Genomic DNA, 25224 nt, shown 5'->3' with positions numbered 1-25224 from the left:
AAGTGCCTAGAGACTATATCATGCATTGAAACTACTTTGGACCATATAAATTTGACATGCAAGCTCAAGAACAGGGTCACCTAAGCAACACAAATTTGCAATAAATAAAGCACTAGAACAAAAACTAATTGGACCATTGGAGGAGTCACATACCGAAGAACACCCCCCCAAAACAGTTTTGTGAATGGAGCTTTGAGCAAAGAGATCGAAAATGGCAGCAAGATGAGCTAGTACACGGGTTTGAGCTATGGGAGGATTTTTTTTCTAGAGGAAGACGAAGTGAGTGGGTGCTGGAATAAGTGGAGGGGGTCCACATGGGGCCCATGAGGCAGGGGGCGTGCCCTAGGGGGGTGGGCACGCCCTGTGCCCTCGTGGCCAAATGGTGGACCCCTGGTGTGTCCTCAGTGCCAGAAATTCTTAAATATTCTACAAAAAATCATATTTCATTTTCAGGATGTTTGGAGAACTTTTATTTTCGGGGTATTTTTATTGCAAGGATAGTTTAGAAAATAGACAGAAAATACTATTTTTTCTTTATTTAGTCTGAATAACAAAAAGTAAAAGGAGGGTACAGAGAGTTGTGCTTTCTAACTTCATCCATCTCGTGCTCATCAAAAGGAATCCACTAACAAGGGTTTCTCAAGTCTTGTTAACAAACTCTTTCCGGATAACATGAAATCGGAGAATTTTCGAAAAACACTAGGTTACCTCAACGGGGATATGCATGTCCCCAACAATAAGAATGCCATATTTCTTCTTGACAGTAGGAAGAGGGAATTCAAAACCTCCAATAGTAATAGTTGAAATTTTTCCAATAGAATTGATACTGTGAACTTGAGGTTGTTTCCTCGAAAATGTACCATATGCTCATTACCATTAACATGAAAAGTGACATTGTCTTTGTTGCAATCAATAACAGGCCCTGCAGTATTCAAAAAAGGTCTACCAAGGATAATCAACATATTATCGTCCTTAGGAATATCAAGAATAACAAAGTCCGTTAAAATAGTAACATTTGCAACCACACCAGGCACATCCTCACAAATACCGACAGGTATAGAAGTTGATTTATCGGCCATTTGCAAAGATATTTCAGTAGGTGTCAACTTATTCAAATCAAGTCTATGATATAAAGAGAGAGGCATAACATTAACACCGCTCCAAGATCACATAAAGCAGTTTTAACATAGTTTCTTTTAATGGAGCTTGGTATAGTTGGTACTCCTGGATCTCCTAGTTTCTTTGGTATTCCACCTTTAAAAGTATAATTGGCAAGCATGGTGGAAATTTCAGCTTCCGGCATCTTTCTTTTATTTGTAACAATATCTTTCATATACTTAGCATAAGGATTCATTTTAAGCATATGAGTCAAACACATACGCAAAAAGATAGGTCTAATCATTTCACCAAAGCGCTCGAAATCCTCATCATCCTTTTTCTTGGATGATTTAGGAGGAAAAGGCATGAGTTTCTGAACCCATGGTTCTCTTTCTTTACCGTGCTTCCTAGCAACGAAGTCTCTCTTATCATAACGTTGATTCTTTGATTGTGGGTTATCAAGATCAACAACAGGTTCAATCTCTACATCATTGTTATTGCTAGGTTGAGCATCAACATGAACTGTTTGTATAAATTAAGAATGACTACTTAATGTATGAATGAAATCTATTCTTAATTACTAAATTTTAGTTGCAAAAATTACATAGTGCTAATGATTTCTAGCTGCATATTTTGACAAATTGCAGTGTTACAAGGATTGACAAATGGCAATGTTACTAAATCAACAAATGTAAATCTGTCCAGTTTCACAAATGGCAACATACCCAATATGAAAGATGCAAATCTTACCCAATATGACAGGTGAATCAAGTGCAGAGCTAGATGGCAATTCCTTACCTCCCCTCGTAGTTGAGGGAAAAATCTTGGTTCTTTGATCTTTCAAGTTCTTCATAGTGACTAGCAGATATAAATCCCAAATGACTCAAAGAATAGAGCTATGCCCCCCGGCAAGGGCGCCAGAAAATAGTCTTGATAACCCACAAGTATTGGGGATCACAACCGTTTTCAAGGGTAGAGTATTCAACCCAAATTTATTGATTCGACACAAGGGGAGCCAAAGAATATTCTCAAGTATTAGCAGCTGAGTTGTCAATTCAACCACACCTGGAAACTTAATATCTACACCAAAGTGTTTAGTAGCAAAGTAATATGATAGTAGTGGCAACAGTGGTAAAAGTAACGGTAGTAGTTTTGGTTTTATAGTGATTGTAACAGTAGCAACGGAAAAGTAAATAAGCAAAGAACAATATATGAAAAGCTCGTAGGCAATGGATCAGTGATGGATAATTATGTCGGATGCGATCAATCATGCAACAGTTATAACATAGGTTGACATAGAACTAGCTCCAGTTCATCAATGTAATGTAGGCATGTATTCCGAATATAGTCATACGTGCCTATGGAAAAGAACTTGCATGACATCTTTTGTCCTACCCTCCCGTGGCAGTGGGGTCCTATTGGAAACTAAGGGATATTAAGGCCTCCTTTTAATAGAGTACCAGACCAAAGCATTAACACATAGTGAATACATGAACTCCTCAAACTACGGCCATCACTAGTAAGTATCCCGATTATTGTCACTTCGGGGTTAACGGATCATAACACATAATAGGTGACTATAGACTTGCAAGATAGGATCAAGAACTCACATATATTCATGAAAACATGATAGGTTCATATCTGAAATCATGGCACTCGGGCCCTAGTGACAAGCATTAAGCATAGCAAAGTCATAGCAACATCAATCTCAGAACATAGTGGATACTAGGGATCAAACCCTAACAAAACTAACTCGATTACATGATAAATCTCATCCAACCCATCACCGTCCAGCAAGCCTACGATGGAATTACTCACGCATGGCGGTGAGCATCATGAAATTGGTGATGGAGGAAGGTTGGTGATGACGATGGCGACGGATTCCCCTCTCCGGTGGCCCGAACGGACTCCAGATCAGCCCTCCCGAGAGAGATTGGGGCTTGGCGGCGGCTCCGTATCGTAAAACACGATGAATCCTTCTCCCTGATTTTTTTCTCCCAAACACGAATATATGGAGTTGGAGTTGAGGTCGGTGGAGCAACAGGGGGCCCACGAGGCAGGGGCGCGCCCAGGGGGTAGGAGCACCCCCACCCTCATGGACAGGGTGTGGCCCCCTGGCCTTGATTCTTTCGCCGGTATTTTTTATATATTCCAAAAATAATCTCCGTTGATTTTCAGGTCATTCCAAGAACTTTTATTTTTGCACAAAAATAACACCATGGCAATTCTGCTCAAAACAGCGTCAGTAGTCTGGGTGAGTTCCATTCAAATCATGCAAGTTAGAGTCCAAAACAAGGGCAAAAGTGTTTGGAAAAGTAGATACGACGGAGATGTATCAGCGGGCAAGGCGGGCGACCATGGAAATCAAAGGGCTCGCTTCCCAGTGAGCATGCATAGCGCACATCTCACATGCTTCGTGATGAGCCTGCACACTCGAGGACAGCTTGCACGCCTCTCGGTCAGCCTGCGCACCGGATGACGCTCGCATGCCTGCCGTTCAGTCAAGGTCAAGCAGCTATCCGCACGGCACCTCCTACATCCATTAAAACCAAGACATGTGGCATCACATGAATGGTTAACATAATTTTGAATTTACTAGAATTTAAAAACCAGGCATCTCAATGTTTTGCCGGCAATCAACGGTGCCCAGTGTTTGAAATTCATGCCCATTTCTTGCATGGGACCTAAGCATGCACCCAAGGACACATATTTGATTTTTCAACCAATTTATATGCATTGGAGCATGTGCATGTAGTTCAAATTTGAATTATGCACATAAAATGCATTGAAAACTCAGTTAATGCATAAAAATGTGCGACACCCAGATAATTAAGCTACAATAATCCTCAGCTAATGATGCTACATCACCACGATTATTGTTACTAATCCTCGCTTGATCCAAATCTTAGTTCGAACTCAAATTCAAAACCAAGTTTAAAGTCAAAATTCAAATTCTGTCAAACATGAAAACTAAAATGTTTGAGGTGTGGCAAATAATCCCTGGATATTTGTCATGTTGAAACCACATTTTTATAATGTGTTTAAATGGTATAAAAAGAATAAAACATGGGCTAGTTGTTTAATTTTAAAAAATAAAAAATAAGTAAAAATAAAACCCCAGGCCAACTGGGCCATCCGGCCCCTATCCCCCTGGGCTGGCCACCACCGGCCCACCAGCGCCTGCGCCCACCTCCCATGTTCCACCGGCCACGTCGCTACAGGGGAGGGGTCGCCCCCGACCACCTTGCCGGCGCTGTCAGGGAGAGGATAAGTACTCCCCCTCATCCCCTCGATTCCTCTCCTGCTCCCAGATCCACCTTGCCTGCTCCCCCCTGTCGGTGTCAAAACCGGCGCATCTCGGGTAGGGGGTCCCGAAATGTGCGTCTAAGGCGGATGGTAACAGGAGGCAGGGGACACGATGTTTTACCCAGGTTCGGGCCCTCTTGATGGAGGTAAAACCCTACGTCCTGCTTGATTATTCTTGATAATATGAGTAGTACAAGAGTTGATCTACCACAAGATCAGAGAGGCTAAACCCTAGAAGCTAGCCTATGGTATGATTGTATGTTGTCCTACGGACTAAGACCCTCCGGTTTATATAGACACTGGAGGAGGCTAGGGTTACACAAGGTCGGTTACAAAGGAGGAGATATGCATATCCGTATTGCCTAGCTTGCCTTCCACACCAAGTAGAGTCCCATCCGGACACGGGACGAAGTCTTCAATCTCGTATCTTCATAGTCCAACAGTCCGGCCAAAGGATATAGTCCGGCTGTCCGGAGACCCCTTAATCCAGGACTCCCTTAGTAGCAAGGCGGGTTCAATGACGATGAGTCTGGCGCGTAGTGTTGTCTTCGGCATTGCAAGGCGGGTTCTTCCTCCGAATACACCACCGAAGAGTTTGAATACAAGGATAGTGTCCGAACCTGCAAAATAAGTTCCACATACCACCGTAGAGAGAATAATATTTCCACAAATCTAATCTGCTGACACGTTTTGGTAGCATGACATCATGCCATGGCCCGATAATTATTTGAATCGTTTTTCCTTTAACTATCCCCGCACATAACGTGAGGCGGTTTCTTGACACGTCTTGTCAAAGCAGAGATCGTGTTCCCCTTATCACGGGATTCTCATCAATACGGACGTGGGTAACCCAACCGCGCCATCAATTATGGCGCTTGGGGAATAAGCGAGTTTTACCAGGCTGGTGGGGGAGCATAGTTTCATCCGCCCTTATAAAGGGATAAGGTTTCACCTTTTTCTACCCACGCCTTCTTCCTCCTAGCTCATCCATTTTCGCACACTCGAGCTCCAACGCCCAAGTCCACATCCTTCTCCTCAACTCTCCCCAAACATGTCCGGAGCGGGAGGTAAGTGGATGGTCTACTCTGTCATGGAGGGACACATCAAAAAACTACGTGGGGCCGGATACTTAGCCGCAGATATCGCGCACCGGCTGCCAGCCACGGGGCAGATCGTCCCTACCCCAGAACCACACGAAAGGGTGGTTTTCCTCCCCCACTTCATCCGTGGAATGGGGATTCCCCTCCATCCATTCGTCCGCGGCCTCATGTTCTATTATGGGCTGGACTTTCATGATCTGTCCCCGAATTTCATCCTCAACATCTCGGCGTTCATCCTCGTGTGCGAGGCTTTCCTCCGCATCCGGCCCCACTTCAGCCTATGGCTGAAGACCTTCAATATCAAGCCGAAGGTAGTAGGCGGCCAACAAGCGGAATGCGGCAGAGCCATGGTGGGCAAAATGCCCAACATTACATGGCTTGAGGGCTCCTTCATGGATACCATAAAGGGGTGGCAATTGGGGTGGTTCTACATCACCGAGCCGCGCGGCCCCAACTGGGTGGCGGCCCTCGAGTTTCGATCTGAAATCCCCACGCAGCTCACTTCTTGGAAGGAGAAGGGCCTGTCCTGGGGCTCATCGATGGAGCTGGACGGACTCCAGAAGTGTATCCGGAACATGACAAGCAAGAAACTTAAGCTTGTTCACATAGTCCAGGTCATGCTCTTCCACCGGATCCTCCCGTGTCAACAACGGGCTTTCAACTTATGTGAGTTCGACCCGGCCCAGCACCAGACTCTAAGCGAGCTCTTCGACACGATGCATAAGGACGTCTGGAAGGTGCTGTTCAAGGGCGCCAAGGTCCCTCCTTCTCTTACCGAGGACCGCGGGCTAAGCGCGAAGCGCCCTACGAATCTGGTAAGTTCTGTACATCTGGTAGGGTATTTATTTCCCATAGCTTAACCATGTGCGGGGTCTGAGCTCCCATGCCTTTGACAGGACTTGGTGGAGACATTGGAGCAGATTAACACTCCGGCCCCTCTGCCCGAAGACCCTGCGGACGCTCTCCTGATGGAGATGCAGACTCCGGCTCCTTATGAGGTGCCGAAGAAGACCAAGAAGAAGGCCAAGGGAACCCGGTAGAGTTCCCAGCGCCAGGTGGTATCGGACTCATCGTCTGATAACTCCGAGGCGCACTCCTCCCATGAAAACAAGGAGGAAGATGAAGATTCTCCCCCTCCAGCCAGGGGAGACAAGAAAAGGAAGGCCGCCCCAACCGGGGAGGCCGAAGGGTCCAAGAAGGGAAGGACTCTCCTTTCGGACTGTTCCACCACCACCGCCGACGGCGAAGACAAGTGGCTGCTCAGGGCCAAGCCCCTGGCGAAGTCGTAAGTATTCGGATACCAGAGTAACTCATAGCATACTTTTGTTGCACTGCTTCTCCTAATGCCGAATATGATTATGCAGTCCGCCCCAAGCCCGTATCGACGTATCATCGTCGGACAGTTCCTTGGACTCGTCAGACATGAATAGTGATACACTTCCAACCGCCTCCTCTCCTTGCCCTACGGACAATGCCGAGGTACTGTCTCAAGGGGCACCGAGCCAGGGGGGAGACAGTCCCGGAGGTGCCTCAAGGCGACCTCCGGACTCCAGGAGCAAAGGGAGCAAGGCTCCCAGGGGCTCCAAGTTCGGCCCTCAACCGGACACCGCGCCGGAACCTCCAGTGGTTCTGGACTCAAGCAGGCGGCCCTCTTCCAAGAGGGGCAAGCCGTCTGTGCCAGTGACCTCTGTCCATCTAGAGGCACTGGAGGAACTGCTGGGAGCGCTTCGCGACGCTTCCATCGACGAAGAGCACCGTTCTATTATGAGTGCGGTGATCAAGAAGGTTCAGTCCGCCAAGAGCGGACTGACTGAAGCCTGTGCCGGCCTTCTAACAGGCTTTGAGGTAAGTATTTAAAATATAGGAAAAATATTACTGCATAGACAGTAGCCCCTGATGCTCTATTTGGTGCTCACTAAGAAATGCCGAATAGAGGATCAAATAATATCTGCAGGAGTCTAATATAAGTATGTCTTTATGCGTATGCAGGCTTCGCTGCTGACCTCTGCCGCACTGACTGCGGAGGTCACTGCACTGAGGCAGAACCTCGAGCGGTCCGAGAAAGAGCTCGGTCTTGCCAAGAGGCAGCTCAAGGAGAACAAAGGTAAGTAATGCCTTGTCCATATATGTATATATATAAAAGATGCGGTTGCAAAATGATAGGATCATCATGAATGTGCCAGGGGCCATGACCAAAGTGGCGCCCTGAAGCAAGCGCTGTCCGAGGCCGAAAACAAAGCGGCCAAGGAGCGCACCGAGCGGGAAAAACAAGAGGCACAGGTGGGAGAGGTGCAGCAAGAGCTCCAGGCTCTCGTGAAGAAGCACGAGGCTTTGGAGCTTGACTCGAAGACGCGAGAGTCCGAGCTTGCCGCGGCCCTCGAGAGCACAAAGCATGCCAAGGCTGAAGCCCAAAAGGCCCTCCAGGAGATTGAGGCGATGAGGAAGATAGCGGCGGGTAAGGCATTCAATTTGCAAAGAAAGCATGTGAAAGTAAATTACTTGTTACTTACCCGAGTCCGGAGCTCTCCAGGAGCATTCGAAGATTTGCCCCACAGCGTGTCGGATGCCGCAAAGTATTACCAGGCCGAGGAGGGAAGCTCGACGGAGAAGTTGTTCTGGTCTCAGTATACTGGGACCGAACACCCGATGCCTATGAGCGACCAGCTGAAGCAATTGGTCGAGCTGCACAAGGCGGACGAATAGGCCATGAAGGGCCTTATAGTCCGGATGTGGCTTGGTGACTCCCTTCCCAACAGCTACTTCAGCCTTGTGAGGCGGCTTGTGGATGCCTGCCCACGGCTAGAAGTCATCAAGCGGTCCGTCTATATTGAAGGTGCCCGTCGGGCTTTTGCCCGTGCAAAGGTGCACTGGGCCAAGATGGACGCTGAGAAGCTGGTGAAGGAGGGGCCGCCACAGGGCAAGGAGCATCGCCACCCCGAAATGTATTATGAGGGTGTCCTGAAGGGTGCCCGTCTTGTGGCGGACGAGTGTGTGAAGGATGTAATATTTGAATGAGCTCGCTCCTGTGATCCTGTATTATGAAAACTTGTTCATATGCGCTATGCAACACTTGTTTGAATTTAAAATATTACCTTTTGTGTGGCTGTTTATCAAATCTGAGAGATGGCCAGTCGTCGGCTTCTACCCCCATGCCACGAGTGCTGGGGTGTTCGGGATAAATCTGAGCACTCTTTTCCCCATTGTTGGGTCCTTCGAGGGAGGCGCTCAGCTCAACGAACAAGGCAATCAGACTATAATGCTTTATCACTCTCACTTAGCCATAGAAGTCTACAATTTTAAATTTTGGCGAAGCCCCTAGTATTCGGAAGGCCGAATTCGGGGCGCTATACACGCCTAAGCCGGACAAAGCCGACTCCTCGCCCTAAGTGGCATAAGTCTTTAGGGACTCGAGACCTCTCGAACAGCGACCGTCTCTTGCCTTATCATGACAGTCAGTTTTAGCTTTCTCTACTGAGGTGCTTATCCCAGATGAACCGGGGCACAATCGCAGTAGTTTTCCCAGTGCTACCTTAGCCGATATAGCGGAACGTAAGGTACCAAAACATGGGAGCCGGGCAAACCCAACTATTGACCCAAGACATGATCCGGAGCTGATGCATATAATGCTATAAGTTCAGGGTGCCGCACTGTCGAAAGTGTTTGGACTACTCACGCCGTATTATGGGGTATGCTTAAGCCCCTGGTGTATTGGCCGTACCAGAGTGTACGGGTGCTGAATGTTGTGAATGAACATATATATATATATATATATAAGAATAGAGAATGCGATAATAGTCTAGTGCTATTCATTGTTTATTCAAAAAGGTGCATCGAAGCAGAATGATACAAGTAGTGCGATAAGAAAAAAGTAGGACTATTTGACATGTCCCCTCCAAGGGCAAGCTGAGGAATGGTATTTAAAGCAGGTATTTCACTCGTTATCAGAGACCACCTGGAATTCCATGATGCGACGTAGCTTTATGCCTCCTTGGTTGTTGTATCGTGTGTCCGACAATCGTGCGGCCGGACGGGGTTTCTAGAGAGTAAAGTTCTGAAAGAGAGAAAAAAATAATAAGGCGGGAAGCCCCTAGTGTGGTTGAGCCGCGTTTTGGGACGTGCCGTAGTCGTGCCCCCCCATCTGTGCCCATGGTATTTTCAATGTATAATTATGTACGCGTGGCACGGATTTTGCCGTTTGGCTGGGACTGGGGTGGGAGCCACATTTCTATGCGAGCTCGGAACGTGCCAGGTGGTCTTGTTGCTGATTACTCCGGGCGCGCTTGAAGGTGTCTGGGTCTTTAATCGCCGAATTGGTGGATTGCCTTAAGAGGCTGCTTTGCGCTTCTGCTGCGAGGGCCGCAATGTGCTCCTCCGTGCGGAGAGAGCACTATGTGTTTCCATTGACTGTGATGACCCCCCGAGGTCCTGGCATCTTGAGCATGAGATATGCATAGTGCGGTACCGCATTGCATCTCGCAAATGTGGTTCGCCCGAGCAGTGCATGATAGCCGCTGCGGAACGGGACTATATCGAAGATTAACTCCTCGCTTCAGAAGTTATCCGGGGATCCGAAGACCACTTCCAGTGTGACTGAGCCTGTGCAATGGGCCTCTACACCTAGTATGACGCCTTCGAAGGTCGTTTTTGTGGGTTTGATCCTTGAGGGGTCTATACCCATTTTGCGCACTGTGTCCTGATAAAGCAGGTTCAGGCTGCTGCCGCCGTCCATAAGGACCCGAGTGAGGTGAAATCCGTCGATGATTGGGTCTAGGACCAGTGCGGCGAATCTGCCATGACGGATACTAGTGGGATGGTCCCTGCGATCGAAGGTGATCGGACAGGAGGACCATGGGTTGAACTTTGGGGCGACTGGCTCCAACGCATATACATCCCTTAACGCACGCTTCCGCTCCCTCTTAGGGATGTGGGTTGCATATATCATGTTCACCGTCCGCACTTGTGGGGGGAACCTCTTCTGCCCTCCGGTGTTCGGCTGCCGGGGCTCCTCCTCGTCATCACTATGTAGCCCTTTATCTTTGTTTTCAGTGTTTAACTTGCCGGCCTGCTTGAACACCCAAAGTTCCCTATTGGTGTGGTTGGCTGGCTTGTCGGGGGTGCCATGTATTTGGCACGAGTGATCGAGTATACGGTCCAAACTGGACGGGCCCGAAGTGCTTCTTTTGAATGGCTTTTTCCGCTGACCGGGTTTAGAGCCTCTGAATTCGGCATTGACTGCCGTATCCTCGGTATTGTCGCTATTGACGCGGCGCTTATGTTTGTTGCGACGTGACCTACCATTTCTATCCTTGGTATCTGAAGTACCGTGATTCTTTGATATGTTATTGCTGCGAGCCAGCCAGCTGTCTTCTCCCGCGCAAAAGCGGGTCATGAGTGTCGTGAGGGCTGCCATAGATTTTGGCTTTTCCTGGCCGAGGTGCCGAGCGAGCCACTCGTCGCGGATGTTGTGCTTAAAAGCCGCTAGGGCCTCTGCATCCGGACAGTCGACGATTTAATTTTTCTTTGTCAGGAACCGTGTCCAGAATTGCCTGGCCGATTCCTCTGGCTGCTGAATGATGTGGCTCAAGTCATCGGCATCTGGTGGTCGCACATAAGTGCCCTGGAAGTTGTCGAGGAATGTGGCTTCCAGATCTTCCCAACAGCCAATGGATTCTGTTGGCAGGCTATTGAGCCAATGCCGAGCTGGTCCTTTGATCTTGAGTGGGAGGTATTTGATGGTGTGTAGATCGTCACCGCGGGCCATGTGGATGTGCAGGAGGAAGTCCTTGATCCATACCATGGGATCTGTTGTGCCGTCGTATGATTCGATGTTTACGGGTTTGAAACCCTCTGGGATTTGGTTATCCATTACTTCGTCTGTGAAGCATATGGGGTGTGTGGTGCCTCTGTAGTGGGCTATGTCGCGACGCAGCTCGAATGAGTCTTGTCCTCTGTGTTCGGCCCGGCCGGATTTACTTTTACTGTATCCGGCGTGACGGTTATCGTCTCGCATAGTGGCGCGCCCTCATGATTCGTAGATCGATATTGCGTGTTTTGCTTTGTCCTCCAATACGTCTCGCAGGTCTAGCATGTTTCCCCGTGCCTTGTCATTTTTATTTGAGTGGCGTCGAGGTGCGGGCTGAGCTTTTGGCTGAAATGCCTCTCTGTCGCGGCCATGAGGTGGCCGATCAGCGGCGTCGTATGCTGGAGATGTAGGTTTTAGTGCTTCCTCCTCCAGTCGGGGTAGCAACCTGCACTTTGGGTAACTCTTGGAGGGGCGTTCAAGTTCATATTCATCGGCCGCAAGGACTTCAGTCCATCTGTCAGCTAGCAAATCTTGATCAGCTTGAAGCTGCTGCTGTTTTTTCTTAAGGCTATTTGCTGTGGCTATAAGCCGGCGCTTGAAGCGCTCTTGCTCGGCGGGATCCTCCGGCACGACAAATTTGTCGTCGTCGATGCTTGCCTCGTCTTCGGAGGGAGGTATGTAATTATCATCCTCCGCCTCTCCATATGCCGCTCTCTTGGGAGGGCTGGCTTCTCCATTCTCCTGCTCTAAATCTTGCTGGAGGGGATTGTTGTCGTCTTCGGCACTGTCCGGAGTGCTATTATCTCCTGTGCCGGTGTCACCGCTTTTGCTTTGACGAGACTTAGAGCGGCGCCACTGACGTTGGTGCTTGGGTTGCTTCTTGGAGGGGTCATCCTCCGCTGTATCGTCGCCATTGCCTTCTTTGGGTGTGTCCACCATGTATATATCATATGATAAGGTGGCTGTCCAGTGCCCTGTGGGCAGTGGTTCCTCTTCGTCTCCTGCATCGTCGTCCATACCGTCGATGTCTTCGGAGTCAAAGTCGAGCATGTCGGTCAAATTGTCGACAGTGGCTACTAGGTGGGTGGTGGGTGGGCGGCGAATTTCTTTGTCATCCGCATCCCAATCCTGCCGAACATAGTTCGGCCAGGACTCTCATGATAGGGAGAGAGACCTTAATGAGTTCAGTATGTCGCTAAAGGGCGAGTGCTGAAAGATATCCGCGGAGGTGAACTCCATGATCGGCGCCCAGTCGGATTTGATAGGCACGGGTGCAGGCGGTTCGGAGTCCGTGGCCGGGGAAGAATCCGGTAGTTTGGCGTCACGGCTCCCGTGAAGGGTAAGGTCGATACTCGGCTCGATTGCCGCTGAGAATACGGCCTCCGTGGCGGGGTCTATCCACCCGTCCATGGATGGCGCAATTGGCTCCGAATTGAGGGCCGGAGCGGTTGCCGGTGCGATCTCCTGAACACTGTCCGATGGTAGAGATAAATCATGATCATCGTGACCGTGCGGCGCACTCGGCAGGGGCTCGAATCCGTCAAAGATCAAGTCTCCACAGATGTCAGCCGTGTAATTTAAGCTTCCAAACCTGACCTGGTGGCCAGGGGCGTAACTCTCGATCTGCTCCAAATGGCCAAGCCAGTTGGCCCGCAGTGCAAAGCCGCCGAATACAAAGATCTGTCCGGGGAGAAAAGTCTCACCCTGGACTGCATCGCTATCGATGATCGAAGGAGCCATCAAGCCTAACGGTGACGACACAGAGGAACTCTCAATGAAAGCACCAATGTCGGTTTCAAAACCCGCGGATCTCGGGTAGGGGGTCCCGAACTGTGCGTCTAAGGCAGATGGTAACAGTAGGCAGGGGACACGATGTTTTACCCAGGTTCGGGCCCTCTTGATGGAGGTAAAACCCTACGTCCTGCTTGATTATTCTTGATAATATGAGTAGTACAAGAGTTGATCTACCACGAGATCAGAGAGGCTAAACCCTAGAGGCTAGCCTATGGTATGATTGTATGTTGTCCTACGGACTAAGACCCTCCGGTTTATATAGACACTGGAGGAGGCTAGGGTTACACAAGGTCGGTTACAAAGGAGGAGATATGCATATCTGTATTGCCTAGCTTGCCTTCCACGCCAAGTAGAGTCCCATCCGGACACGAGACGAAGTCTTCAATCTTGTATCTTCAAAGTGCAACAGTCCGGCCAAAGGATATAGTCCGGCTGTCCGGAGACCCCTTAATCCAGGACTCCCTCACCCCCACTCTCTCGCCAGATCCGCTCCACCTGGGCGCCTGTTGCCATTGACGCGCACCCTTGGACGCCCGAAGCCACCGCGCTCGTTTCTGTCGCCATCTCGTCACCGACCGCCTCCGCTGAGCCTCGTTGCTGAGCCCAAGGGATTCGCCGCGACCCCCCTCTCCCTCTCCGCCGAGCCATGCGAGCTGAGACGGCCACACAACACCGCCCCGACCTCCATCATCCTCCTCGGACCACCACCAGCCGTCGTCGACTCCAGCTGACTCAAGTCTCTCCCGGCCTTCTCTGCAACGGTAGTGAGCCCTTGCATCCTCCCTTCCTCTCCGTGCTCTCCTTGGTAGTCGTACATAGCCGCCGTCATGATCGTGCTCCGGCCACACCCGATGGCCCATCTCGCCCCATTCCCCGCGCTCACAACACCGCGTCCGTGCCCCTCTGGTCGTGCCCCTGCTCCTAGCTACCGCTTGCAACCGCCGCCGCTCACGCGCACCCGTGTTACCCGTTGCTGTCGCGGCTGTTGTTCTGCTACTACCCGTTGTGACTTGCTGCTCCTGCCGCTGATCGCCTTGTGCCTGACCGTGCAGCCGCCGCCGCTCCCCGTGGCCGCCGCCCATAGCCCCCACTACCCCGCGTGGCCGCCTCCCCCTTCCACCGGCGTGCGCCTATCTTGCGTCGCTGCCCCGCTTCTACTCGCCGCCGCGACCCTTCCCGCCTCCGACCACCGCTGCCCGCCGCCCCCTGCGCCGCTGGCCGCAGTCGCCCGCTGCCGTCGGCAAAAGCCCCACGGCCGCGCCTGCCCCGCCGCTGCGGTGCTGCCTCCCCTCGCCGCGCCGAGGCTGCGCCTTCGCCGCCGCACGTGCGCCCCACGCCCATGCCTCTGCATGCGGCCGCTTGCCTCGTTCCCCGCACGCCGCCCTACGCTGCCGCTGCCGCTTCTCCCCCCGGCGGCTCCGCCCGGCGACTCCCCCATCGCCGGCGACCTCGCCCCGGGGGCCGCAATCGGCGGAGGCCATGGCCTCGATGACCCTGCTGGGCGAGCGGCCGAGCGCGCGTGCCCCCGCCCGATAGCCTGTGCCCGCTATGGCCTATGGGCCTTTGAAAGTGGGGCCCCACACCCCCTTTCCTGTAAAAAGGAGTTAAAATAAATAAATTAAAATAATTAATAAATTAAATAGTTAATTAATTAATTAAAAAGGTAATTAACTTAATTAACTAATTATTTATTCTACACTTAGTTAAATGAGCCTATGACATGGGGCCTATCCCTGTTTCCTGTATAAAACATTGACTGGTCAACAGGGACCCCCTGGACCCACCTGTCAGTCACTGTGTACACTATGTTGGGTGCTTCTAGCATTTAAGCATTGTTTTCGAGTTAGTATTAATTTCAGAATATTGTTAAAACTTTGAAAAATCGTAGAAAATATTTTGTAGCTCGGATAAAAAAGTTTTATACATGAAAGTTGCTCAAAACGACAAGACGAATCCGAATACGCAGCCCGTTCATCTGCCACACATCCCTAGCATAGCTAACATGCAACCTTCCCCCTCCGGTTCGTCTGTCCGAATATGCCTAACTCCGGGGAAACATTCCCGGATGTTCTCCCCCTTCGCCGGTATCGTGTAGCACCACGTTAGATCACGACTAGCTCTGCATGTTGTTCTGTTATACCCCTGTTTGCTCTGTATTTACTGTTTCTTCCCCCTCTTCTCTCCGATAGATCCCGAGACCGATGCTGACGCCCTTGTGATCGACTATGTCATCGACAACACTTCTTCTTTTTCAGCAGAGCTTCCAGGCAAGCAACCCCCCCTTGAGCATTCCAATATTGCCCATTTCTTTCCCTCTCATGCTTGCATTAGAACTGCTACTGCTTTTTGTATGATCTTACTATGATGCATAGCCTATTTTTGTTACCTGCTTTCATACCTTACCTGCTTATTCTAAACTGCTTAGTATAGGTTGGTTAGTGGTCCATCAGTGACCCCCACCTTGTCCTTGTTGCCACTGCTTCATCATTGAAGACCCGATCAACGGGATCGAAGATCAGGCCCTGGTACTGCACATCACTTTCCCCTTTTGTTGCTCGACTTTGCAGAGTTACCATCGAGTGCCGATGGTGGAACCTCATACATCACTCCTGATGAGAACTCTGTACTGTAGCTATCCGGTCATGGTCATCGAGGGTGATTTCCTCCTTAACCACTTCCGATACGGCTCTGTCGTGCAACCCCTCAAGTGTGAACCTCGAGGGTGGATCCTCTTACATTCACCTTGATGATTACATTGAATGGAATTCACCGGGGGTGATTCCTCGGGGTTTCCCCTTGGTGTTAGACACACAGTTACTATGGTTACTATGAATTTACACTGAACCATGTTACTAAAGACGGGTCGGCCCTAAGGGGTACCCGCAAGAGCTTAATAGCGAGTGATGTGGAGTCGGGTTGACCTGGAAGGTGCCCGCGAGATACTTACGAGGCGTGGCCGAGCATTCTTAGCCCTTGCCACAAGTACTCGAGACGGGGCGACGGGGTCACATCTTTCATGAGTCTCTGCTTGTGACTGAACTACCAACACACTAACGGGTTGGATATTTGATCCAAAGGGCCTCTGGCCTGATAGCACTAACCATCACGTGGGCATTGTATGGGCGTTCTGCATCGTCTGCATCAGCCGAAGCTTAATAGACATCAGGGACTGAGCGGCGCGCGCCGGGTTGGACTAGTAAGCTCCTGCCTTTTTAAGGAGGTAGCTAGGTCTGCTCACCGGCCGCCCATGCAACGTGCAGGAGTTCCCGGGGCGATGGCCCAAGACCCCTGGGGCATAGGTTTAGTCCGACGTGTTGACCTCTCTATCAAGCCTAGGTCGGGTTGTGGCGTATTGTTTGGCCGAGGCCGGGCATGACCCAGGAAAGTGTGTCCGGCCGGAGTTAATTGAGTGTGGTGGGTAAGTTGGTGCACCCCTACAGGGAAGAAAACGTCTATCGATAGCCTGTCCTATGGTAACAGACACTTGGAGTTGTATCCCGATCGATACAACTAAAACTGGATACTTGATGTGATAACTGGATAGTATGGCTCTGGGATTGCTTTCTCGCAGGGAGTCGAGAAAGGATCTCTGGCCGAGGTTGATAACACTGCTACTACTTTACTTTATGTCACTCTTATCTCTTCTGACGCTGCAAGATGCTTGGAGCTGCTTGAAGATGCTAGTCTTCGATAGGCTAGGCTTTCCCCTTCTCTTTTGGCATCCTGCAGTTTAGTCCACAGATACAACCCATTTCCTTTGATACAGATGCATACTTAGTTTAGATTTGATGTAAGTCTTGCGAGTACTTTGGATGAGTACTCACGGTTGCTTTGCTACCTCTTTTTCCCCTATACCCAATTGTTGCGACCAGATGACGGATCCCCGGAGCCAGACGACACCACTGATGACTACTACTACCCCGAGGGTGCCTACTACTACGTGATGGCTGTTGATGACCTAGAGTAGTTAGGAGGCTCCCAGGCAGGAGGCCTTGCCTTTTTGATCATTGTTGCTTTTGTGCTAGCCTTCTTAAGGCAGACTTGTTTAACTTATGTCTGTACTCAGATATTGTTGCTTCCGCTGACTCTGGTGTATTCGAGATTATGTATTCAAGCCCTCGAGGCCCCTGGCTTGTAATATAAAGCTTGTATTATTTTAATTTGTGTCTAGAGTTGTGTTGTGATATCTTCCCGTGAGTCCTTGATCTTGATCATACACATTTGCGTGTATGATTAGTGTACAGGGCGTCACAAAATGTCCAAATGAACCCCGAAAAATCACAAAAATTCACACAACACTCCTGTTGTTCCACGTTGACACGAGAAAAAAATTTGAAAGCAATAAGAGGCAATGGATATCGTTTCGTCCCCAAAGGTGGGACGTTCCGTATCAAAAACCATCATGCTTGTTGTGAGAAGCTCCGGTTTGTGAGAAGCATATACCCAAACCTACCCCAAATGGGACAGAATTTGTACCACGACATGTTGATGCCGCTCCATGATAGCATGCCAAGTTTCATGAATTTCAGACGAGTTTTGGATTTACTAGAATTTAAAAACCAGACTTTCCGGCAATCAACGGTGCCCCGATGTTTGAATTTCAGTCCCATTTCTTGCATCGGACCTAAGCATGCACCCCAAGGACACAAATTTGATTTTTCAACAAATTTATATGCACTGGAGCATGTGCATGTAGTGCAAATTTAAATTATGCTCATAAAATGCATTGAAAACTCAATTAATGCATAAAAATGTCCAAAAGAACCCCCAAACACCACAAAAATTTGCACAACACTCCTGTTGTTCTATGTTGACACGAGAATTTTTTTTGAAAGCAATAAGAGGCAATGGATATCATTTTGTCCCCAAAGGCGGGACGTTCCCTACCGAAAACCATCATGCTTGTTGTGAGAAGCATATACCCAAACCTGCCCCAAATGGGATAAAATTTGTACCACGGCATGTTGATGCCGCTCCATGATAGCATGCCAAGTTTCATGAATTTCAGACGAGTTTTGGATTTACTAGAATTTAAAAACCAGACTTTCCGGCAATCAACGGTGCCCCGATGTTTGAATTCCAGTCCCATTTCTTGCATGGGACCTAAGCATGCACCCCAAGGACACAGATTTGATTTTTCAACAAATTTATATGCATTGGAGCATGTGCATGTAGCGCAAATTTGAATTATGCACATAAAATGCATTGAAAACTCAGTTAATGCATAAAAATGTCCAAAAGAACCCACAAACACCACAAAAATTTGCACAACACTCCTGTTGTTCTATGTTGACACGAGAATTTTTTTTGAAAGCAATAAGAGGCAATGGATATCATTTTGTCCCCAAAGGCGGGACGTTCCCTACCGAAAACCATCATGCTTGTTGTGAGAAGCTCCGGTTTGTGAGAATCATATACCCAAACCTGCCCCAAATGGGATAAAATTTGTACCATGGCATGTTGATGCCGCTCCATGATAGCATGCCAAGTTTCATGAATTTCAGACGAGTTTTGGATTCACTAGAATTTAAAAACCAGTCATCTCAATGTTTTGCCGGCAATCAACGGTGCCCCGGTGTTTGAAGTTCACTCCGATTTCTTGCATGGGACGTAAGCATGCACCCAAGGACACATATTTGATTGTCCAACCAATTTATATGCACTGGAGCATGTGCATGTAGTTCAAATTTGAATTATGCACATAAAATGCATTGAAAACTCAGTTAATGCATAAAAATGTCCAAATGAACACCGAAAAATCACAAAAATTCGCACAATAATCTTGTTGTTCTATGTTGACACGAGAAAAAAAAATTGAAAGCAATAAGAGGCAATGGATATCGTTTCGTCCCCAAAGGCAGGACGTTCCCTATCGAAAACCATCATGCTTGTTGTGAGAAGCTCCGGTTTGTGAGAAGCATATACCCAAACCTGCCCCAAATGGGACAAAATTTGTACCATGGCATGTTGATGCCGCTCCTTGATAGCATGCCAAGTTTCATGAATTTCAGACGAGTTTTGGATTTACTAGAATTTAAAAACCAGGCATCTCAATGTTTTGCCGACAATCAACGGTGCTTGGTGTTTGAAATTCATTCCCATTTCTTGCATGGGACCTAAGCATGCACCCAAGGACACATATCTGATTTTTTTTTCAACCTATTTCTATGCACTAGAGCATGTGCATGTAGTTCAAATTTGAATTATGCACATAAAATGCATTGAAAACTCATTTAATGCATAAAAATGTCCAAACGAACCCCGGAAAATCACAAAAATTCACACAACACTCCTGTTGTTCTATGCTGACATGAGAAAAAAATTGAAAGCAATAAGAGGCAATGGATATCGTTTCGTCCCCAACGGTGGGACGTTCCGTTCTGGAAACCATCATGCTTGTTGTGAGAAGCTCCACCTTGTGAGAAGCATATACCCAAACCTGCCCCAAATGGGACAGAATTTGTACCACGACATGTTGATGCCGCTCCATGATAGCATGCCAAGTTTCATGAATTTCAGACGAGTTTTGGATTTACTAGAATTTAAAAACCAGGCATCTCAATGTTTTTTCGGCAATCAACGGTGCCCCGGTGTTTGAATTTCATTCCCATTTCTTGCATGGGACCTAAGCATGCACCCCAAGGACATAAATTTGATTTTCAACCAATTTATATGCACTAGAGCATGTGCATGTAGTGCAAATTTGACTTATGCACATAAAATGCATTGAAAACTCAGTTAATGCATAAAAATGTCCAAACGAAGCCCCCAAAACCACAAAAATTCGCACAACACTCCAGTTGTTCTATGTTGACACGAGAAAAAAATTTGAAAGCAATAATTGTCAATGGATATCATTTCGTCCCCAAAGGTGGGACATTCCCTACCGAAAACCATCATGCTTGTTGTGAGAAGCTCCGGTTTGTGACAAGCATATACCCAAACTTGCCCTAAATGGGACAAAATTTGTACCACGGCATGTTGATGCCGCTCCTTGATAGCATGCCAAGTTTCATGAATTTCACACGGGTTTTGGATTTACCAGAATTTAAAAACCAGGCATCTCAATGTTTTGCCGGCAATCAACGGTGCCCCGGTGTTTGAAATTCATTCCCATTTCTTGCATGGGACCTAAGCATGCACCCAAGGACACATATTTGATTTTTCAACCAATTTATATGCACTGGAGCATGTGCATGTAGTTCAAATTTGAATTATGCACATAAAATGCATTGAAAACTTAGTTAATGCATAAAAATGTCCAAACGAATCCCAAAAATCACAAAAATTCGCACAATACTCTTGTTGTTCTATGTTGAGACGAGAAAAAAAATTTGAAAGCAATAAGAGGCAATGGATATCGTTTCCTCACCAAAGGTGGGACGTTCCCTACCGAAAACCATCATGCTTGTTGTGAGAAGCTCCGGTTTGTGAGAAGCATATACCCAAACCTGCCCCTAATGGGACAAAATTTGTACCATGGCATGTTGATGCCGCTCCATGATAGCATGCCAAGTTTCATGAATTTCAGACGAGTTTTGGATTTACTAGAATTTAGAAACCAGGCATCTCACTGTTTTGCTGGCAATCAACGGTGCCTGGTGTTTGAAATTCATTCCCATTTCTTGCATCGGACCTAAGCATGCACCCAAGGACACATATTTGATTTTTCAACCAATTTATATGCACTAGAGCATGTGCATGTAGTTCAAATTTGAATTATGCACATAAAATGCATTGAAAACTCAGTTAATGCATAAAAATGTCCAAACGAACCATGAAAAATCACAAAAATTAACTCAACACTCCTGTTGTTCTATGTTGACATGATAAAAAAATTTGAAAGCAATAAGAGGCAATGGATATCGTTTCGTCCCCAAAGGTAGGACGTTCCCTATCGAAAACCATCATGCCTGTTGTCAGAAGCTCCAGTTTGTGAGAAGCATATATGCAAACCTGCCGCAAATGGGACAAAATTTGTACCACGACATGTTGATGCCACTACATGATAGCATGCCAAGTTTCATGAATTTTAGACGAGTTTTGGATTTACTAGAATTTAAAAACCAGGCATCTCAATGTTTTGCCAGCAATCAATGGTGCCCTGGTGTTTCAAATTTATTCCCATTTCTTGCATGGGACCTAAGCATGCACACAAGGACACATATTTGATTTTTCAACCAGTTTATATGCACTGGAGCATGTGCATGTAGTTCAAATTTGAACTATACACATAAATGCATTGAAAACTCAGTTAATGCATAAAAATGTCCAAACGAACCCCAAAAAATCACAAAAAATCACACAACACTCCTATTGTTCTATGTTGACACGTTTTTTTGAAAGCAATAAGAGGCAATGGATATCTTTCGTTCCCAAAGGTGGCACGTTCCCTACCAAAACCATCACACTTGTTGTGAGAAGCTCCGATTTGTGAGAAGCTTATACCCAAACCTGGCCCAAATGGGATAAAATTTGTACCACGACATGTTGATGCCGCTACATGATAGGATGCCAAGTTTCATGAATTTCAGACGAGTTTTGGATTTACTAGAATTTAAAAACCAGACATGTCAATGTTTGCGGCCGAGTGACGGTGGCAGGGTGTTTGAAATTCATTCCCATTTCTTGCATGGGACCTAAGCATGCAACCAAGGACATATATTTGTTTTTTCAATAAGTTTATATGCACTGGAGCATGTGCATGTAGTTCAAATTTGAATTATGTGCATAAAATGCCTGGAAAACCGAGTTAATGTATAAAAATTTACAAACAAACCCTGAATCATTCCAATTTTTTCGATGACACACCTATAGTTGCATGTTCACTACAAATATAAGTTCTAACAATCCAAACACCATCCTTTGTAGCTGTGACCCCATTACGTAATTCAAATGATCAAGACGATAAATCAAGTAGATCACACACAGTTTATTATCACCAACCGTGTGAGATGTAGCACAAAATATCTTGGAGCACCGTTGGTGTATAGTACACCCATGGCTTACGAGAGAAGGTGCGTCGGCTACAGTCCACAGCGCGCCAGTTCTGAATAAGGGACCGTGTCCGATGACACTTTGCGCGCCTTTTTTTTGGCTGAAGCGATTCCAAATTTTCGGCTTCCACGGAAATATCTACCTCCCGGCCCCTCCCCCATACCAAAAGCCACATTTCCCCTCTTTACGCCTTCCTTTCCAAGTTTAAACCTTCACTCCTTGCTTGCAGCGCCGCCGCCTCCTCGCCGGCGACTCTCCTTCACGCTCCTCGGCCTCGCCTATCCAGGCAGGTATTCCACACCCGACCCCCATCCTCCTCCTCCTTCCACATCCCACATGCCCCTACCATCGGCGCGAGCGCGACACCTTCCAACCAAATCACCGACCCCTCCACCAAATAAGCGCCGACCTAAGCCATGGTGCATGCAGTATAGCCAGGACCTCAAGGAGCATTGGCAGCGGAGAAGCAAATCGCGGCCGCATGCACGGATGAGGTCGCGATGGCTGACATTCGTGCCGACCCCCATGTAGGTGTCAAAACCGGCGGATCTCAGGCAGGGGGTCCGAACTGTGCTTCTAGGATCGATGGTAACAGGAGACGGGGGACACAATGTTTACCTAGGTTCGGGCCCTCTCTATGGAGGTAATACCCTACTTCCTACTTGATTGATCTTGATGAATATGAGTATTACAAGAGTTGATCTACCATGAGATCGTAATGGCTAAACCCTAAAAGTCTAGCCTAGCTATGATTATGAGGATCCATCTACGGACCTAGCCCTCTGGTTTATAGACACAGGAGGGATCTAGGGTTACACAAGGTCGGTTACAGAGAAAGGAATCTTCATAGTTGATCGCCAAGCTTGCCTTCTACTCCAAGGAGAGTCCTATCCGGACACGGGTAGAGTCTTCGGTCTTTGTATCTTTACGGCCCATCAGTTCGGCCCATATCCAATAGATCGGACACCCGAGGACCCCTTAGTACAGGACTCCCTCAGTAGTCCCTGAACCAGGCTTCAATGATGAGGTGTCCGACGCGCAGATTGTCTTCGGCATTGCAAGGCGGGTTCCCCTTTCCGAATACTCCAAGATAGTCTTCAGATAAAACGAATATGTTTGGATCTACAACACAAGTACCACACATGACTGCAGAGAATATAATATTTCACGAGTCCCATCTGGTAACATCTTTTTGTAAGATGGCATCACGTCTGTCCAGTTGTTATTTCGAACCATTTCCTGTTCCACGTTTTGAGGCATGGTTTTTATTGGCATGCTCTGTCGAAGCAGGGATCATGTCCCCTTATTGCGGGATCCTCATTAATACAAGCGTGGGTAACCCAACCGTTCCACTCGAAAGATTCCTTGGGAATATGCAGGTTTTTAGGCTTAGGAGGAGGCGTTCAATACTCGTTGCCTTTATAAAGGAACCAAGGGACGTCCTTTTACGCGAAGCCCCTCCTCAACCTTTCCAACTTCGAGTTCTAGCACCCAAGGTTCGACTTCGTTGCTTCAAGCTTCCCCATCATGTCTGGACCCAGCCCTCAGGGCTGATGGGTGGCTTCCTCCGTCACTGAGGAGGATATTGCAAAGCTTCGGGCCACCAGATACCTGACCGTGGAGATCCACCACAGGCTCCTTACTCAAGGACAGGTTATTCCGACCCCCAGATCTGGCGAGAGGGTTGTATTCATCTCTCACTTCCTTCGAGGGCTTGGGTTCGCTCTCCACCCCTTTGTTCGGGGGCTAATGTTTTATTACGGACTAGATTTTCACGATCTAGCTCCGGATTCTTTCCTTCATGTCTCGGCATTTATTGTCACGTGCGAGGCCTTCCTCCGACCCCCCCCCCCCACTTCGGCTTATGGATCAAGACCTTTGGTGTGAAGCCAAAGGTAGTCGACGGGGAATAGGTGGAGTGCGCGGTGCTGTAGTAAGCCAGCTTACCTACACTCCCTAGCCAAAAGGTTCTTTCACCGAAACTTCCAATCAATGGCGGCGAGAGTGGTTTTACGTTACGGAACCCTGTAGCACCAAGTGGGCAGCTACACATGCATTCCGTTTCGGCCCTCCGTTACAGCTTGCATCATGGGTCAATAAGGGGCTGGACTGGGGATTAGTTGCTGAAGTGCGGACTCTACAGAGCCGCATCCGAACCCTCCTTGAGAGGGACATAGATCTCGTCAACATGATTCAAGTATTGCTGATCCGCCGAATCCCGCCATGCCAGCGTAGGCCTCTCCACATGTGGGAGTTTAATCCAGAAGGGCCACAAACCCTCCAACACTTCTTTGGCGCTACACACAAAGGGATGTGGAAGATGTTTTTTGGGAAACGAAAACATTGGCCGGACACCACGAAAGACGTCGGCCTTGACTGCAACCGTCCGGATACCCCGGTAAGTACTTGTCTTTCAAACACTTTGTAGTTAAGTATATCGTAATACGTTACTGAACAAACCATCTTTTTCCAGGACTGGATAAAGAAAGCAGAACTAATTAGGTGTTCGGCCCCCCTTCCTGAAGCCTCAGCAGATCCCGTATTAACAAGGATGCTGGCCCCGACACCATACCAGATGTCTGCGAAGGAGGACAAGACAAAGAGCGGGTGTCAGGACCCCGATTCTAAGTCACAACGACCTAGCCTGTAACACCTCATATCACTTTGTGGCCTTACGCACGGTATCCCCACGGGTGTCGCCTTACCATGGCCCGGGACCGTTTGCGCCTTTTGGCTCATGTATATGATAGTGTCGCTAGCATCCATATGACAGAGAACCTGGGCCGACATGACTAGTCGTGAACCCAAAGTGGCATTAACTTACAGGGACAGGCATACATGAATCAACATCGAGCATGTAGGTCAGCAGTGTGTGAATCCGGGCTGTAGCAACTGGGCTAACAGGACTCCGGGAACCCGGGCTGTAGCATGCTAGCAGGACTCCGGATGTCACCGCGTGACATTCCCCCGAAGGGACAGACACGGGAACGAAGTGAATCACATGCCGACCAGTCTAAGTGTTCCAGAGCAGTAGTGCTGGGCTAGCAGGACTCCGGTGAACCGGGTTGTAGCGGACTACTATAGCTCATGGAAGCAGAAGGCTACATTTCCCCATAAGAGAAGCTA

This window comes from Triticum aestivum, chromosome 1A (genome assembly GCF_018294505.1).
Source record: "Triticum aestivum cultivar Chinese Spring chromosome 1A, IWGSC CS RefSeq v2.1, whole genome shotgun sequence".
NCBI classification, from domain to species: domain Eukaryota; kingdom Viridiplantae; phylum Streptophyta; class Magnoliopsida; order Poales; family Poaceae; genus Triticum; species Triticum aestivum.
The sequence above is the reverse complement of the archived record's forward strand: the minus strand, read 5'-3'. Positions refer to the sequence as shown.